Here is a 3,950-nt window from a genome sequence, read left to right on the forward strand (position 1 = left end):
CTATATTATATATCTATATTATATATCTAATATGTAACATGTATAATGTATTCTATATTCTGTATATATGTAGTTCCAGTATATGCTTGAGAAACAGTTCACAAAAAGATTATTTTCACTGAGAACATGTCAAATTTGTTTAGATGGGCTGAGGTTATTTTTTGGAGATCATTCTGTATGGTAATTTTTGTTATTCTTTTACCAGGTTCTACATATCATGTCTTCTCTGACAGGCCCATTCTCATGCACGCAAACCCCTACCTTTTTGATAAGAATTTCCTCCTCCACTTTTGAATTTCTTCTCAGCACAGTATTCTCAGTTTCTTCTCCCTGGTTACTGTGCTGGTAAAAAGCTGTTACACACCATTCCAGCAGTTCAATTTCAGCAGTAAACACTGAAATTTCTGAATTGTAAATGTACACTACAAATGGTTCTTGTTGTGTATGTTCTTCTGGTTTTGGTAAATTGTCACCAAGAATTACATCATTAATCCTAAACTTTAAGGATTTTTTTTTGAATTTGACATTTCAACTATTGATTTGATTTTTTAACTTGCTTAAAAAGAACACCGGTTTTGTAAAAAGAAGTTGATATCTTTCATTGTTAATAAGAGATTCTTTCAAGATTGCTTGAAGGCTTCAGTAATGTGACATGTCATATGATGTTGCCTACTCTTCTTTGATTCCAGCAGGTGAAGGAGGTGTCATTTACAGAAGAAGAAAAAGGAAAATCACTAAAGGGAATCAGTAAGTTGAATGAAAAATAGTAACTAATAGTGGAATTGACTCTCGTTTCCAGACAGGAAGAGATAAGTGTTTGTGGTTTCACTAGTTAAGTATTTTTGGTATTATTTTTCTACATAAGCAACTGATATAATTGCTAAAGAAACAACAGTGAAAGGATCAGAACATCCTGTGGGCACAGATGGAGCTTGCATTGTGTATACATTTTTAAGATATTATATTCATTTAATTTTAGCAAGAGTGTCATCAGTTTCTCAGAGATGAATGGGTATTTTTTACGTGCTCATTAAGGCACATGGAAGGCTGCAATATGGGCAAAAGTTGTAGCCTGTTCACAAACCCCAACTCTTTTGAGAAGCACTTTCTTGTTCTCATACATGAGGCCGCAGGATCTCCAGTCTTATTGTCCCCAATGCTTTTGGGGCACTGGTGTTCTGGTGGCTCCACTGGGCAGACATGTGCTACCTGAATGAAAAATAAGAGCTAAAAAGTAAGTTATTCATCTTCCTTGTGAAATCCTCAGTCTTTACAACTCGACTGTAGTTGGACTTCAGCAATTTGATATCAGAAGGTTGTTTATGTGGCAGTTTATCACTGTCTCTCACAGGCAGCAGTTTTTCTTATCATTGTTTCCATTAACACACAGAGCTTTGCAAAAAAAAAAAAAAAGGAAAAAAAGGAGTGTCCTCTATTTTCATACAAAACTCCATCTTCTCCTTGGATTTCCTTCCACAGGAAGCACATAGGCATGTATGCGCTTACTTGCATATTAAATAGACAAGATAAAACTGTTTCTACCCTGCAGAGATGAGTTAAACATTGAAAACCAGCGGAGGGCAAACATGGTCATTCACTGATCTCTGAGGTGTAACAGCTACAACTCACAAGGGTTGGGAGGCCGAGGCTGAGGCAAACTGGCTTTGCCTTGTACTTCTCAAGCTCACAAATTGAAAGGAGAATGCTGGGAATGCAGTGTTAAAGTTCTAAAACTGACCCTCGGTCTGCCTTTCGATATCAGCAGCTAAAAGGGCAAAACCAGAGAGATACAAAGATACAAAGCTTCTGTAAGATCCAGGTCTGCCTGGAAGGATGTGAGGGGAGGCTGTCACCCCGAATCACAGTCAGCACTTCAGGAAGAGACAGTGCTGAAGTTTGCACCAGGATTTTATGCCACAGCCAAATAAATCGCCACGTCTTGTATGTGCTACTGTTAAATGTTAATAAATCTTGGCAAAGACCTCACCGAACAACAAAACTGTGTCCCTGTGAAATACTGTTCAGAAGACCAATGCAACTCCCACGAACTGATGTATCCACCCATGTAAGTTTATTGGCAGGAGATAAATCTGGTATATTTTACACGGTCATATGTTATTAAAATGCAGATGGGCCCAGGCACAGCTTACACAACCAGTATCTCCATAAGAGGCTCTGCACCTCTACAGTCCAGGGAATTATTTTAGGTAAAAGTACAGGAAAAGATAATTTATCTCCTTGGTGGGAGGGATGATTTTTGGTATCGCTAACCTTTCTCAGCAGTAAAGGTGAAAAGAAAATCGAGTTGGATCCACCAATCTCACCTGAAATCTGTGTCAGGTCCCTGTAATTCTTTACAATTATTAAACACTGAGCTGCAGCACAGCATAATAAATTACCGTTTCTCAGATTTTTGGAAGTTATCTGTTACAGTAATCTACTATTATCAGACAAGAACGGCTTGGTTGCTCTTCGTTTTTCATCTTTTCTCTGAAGCCCAAGAGAGATTAGTGCTCTATTAAACTTGAATACCATACCCATTGCTGCTCAGCTGCCTTTTTAGGTGTCAGATCTTACCAACAGCCAAGTGATGCATATTTTCCTCAGAAAACAATTTCTCACACAACTTCCAATTTTCTTATTCTGCAGAACTTGCAGAAGAAGGGGTTGCTTTGAGGGTCAGGGGTTCTGTCACAGATTCACTAGGAAGTATAGTGTACATACACTGACAAAAGGGAAGGCTTTATCTTCCCATGTAAACACAGACTTCCTTGCTTAGTCCTTATACCTTGTAGGGCTTCCCAAATGAAGCCTCCCAATTGCAGGTTACCACAGAAGAGCTGAAATAGGATGGACCCCATCTCTACTTACCAGTAGGACCAAGAAAACAACCTTTGAATTTTCTGATTGATACAGGAACTCAAATGTCTCTGATGACCCCCATGGATACTAATAAATCTGACAAAAAACATTTTTTCTAAAAAGATTTCAAAAGGATGGATATCTACTCTAACTTAAGTTTGTTTGCATAGTGTGAAGAACCTCGATCAGTATTGTTAAGATACTAGATAATTTGAATAAGATTTTGATGGCTTTGATTAATATTTGTATATATTTTGTCTCAATAGTTTTGCAGTGTGTGTATATAAATTTTCCACAAGCACTGCTTTGGAATGTTTGTGCCTTCTCTCTGGTTGCCACAGTGGATGGAGAAGATTCCTCCCTGAATTTGGATGATTATGGAATCAAGTTTTTGTCCTTCTTCCTACCTCCTCAGGGGCCTCATAGCCCCCATATCCATCACAGCCCCTACAGAGTCACAGGCTCCAAAGCCCTCATAGACCCTAGAGTCCCTATAGCCATTATAGCCTTCAGAGCCCCCATAGCTCTCACAGTCCTCACAACCCCCACAGCCCCATAGCCCTCACAGCTCCTATAGCCCTCACAGACCCCATAAACCTCACAGCCCCCATAGCCCCCATAGCTCTCAAAGCCCGTCACAGCCCCTATAGCCATTACAGCCCCCATAGCCTTCACAGCGCTCTTAGCCCTGATAGTTCTCATAGCCCTCATGTTCCCTATAGCCCTCACAGCCCCAATAGCCCCTCATAACCCTTAAAGCCCCCATAGCCCTCATGACCCCCACAGTGCTCACATCCCCCATATGCCTCACAGACCCCACGGCCCTCACACACCCTGTAGTGGTAACAAACCTCAAACCATCAGAGCCCCCACAGAGCTCACAGACCAAATGGCACTCACAGTCCCATAAGCCTCAGAGCCCCTGTAGCCCTCACAGCCCCTATAGCCACCATAGCCGGCAAAGACCCCAGAGCCCTCAAAGAACCTATTGACCCCAAAGCCTCCATTGCCTTCACAGCCCCTATAGCCACCATAGCCGGCAAAGACCCCAGAGCCCTCAAAGAACCTATTGACCCCAAAGCCTCCAT

General features: G+C 41.1%; 1 long non-coding RNA gene across 1 annotated transcript in view; it reads left to right on the forward strand.

The window, feature by feature from the left end:
- The window catches only part of LOC108510480, a 5,254-nt gene extending 3,260 nt beyond the window's left edge, over positions 1 to 1,994 (forward strand). The window contains exons 2-3 of the long non-coding RNA XR_001878821.1: positions 690 to 747; positions 1,480 to 1,994. This is a non-coding gene — a long non-coding RNA (uncharacterized LOC108510480). The remainder of the gene's footprint in view (positions 1 to 689; positions 748 to 1,479) is intronic.
- The last annotated feature ends 1,956 nt before the right edge of the window (positions 1,995 to 3,950 follow it).

The sequence above is a fragment of the Lepidothrix coronata genome, unplaced genomic scaffold (genome assembly GCF_001604755.1).
Source record: "Lepidothrix coronata isolate B3197 unplaced genomic scaffold, Lepidothrix_coronata-1.0 Scaffold1003, whole genome shotgun sequence".
NCBI lineage: Eukaryota > Metazoa > Chordata > Aves > Passeriformes > Pipridae > Lepidothrix > Lepidothrix coronata.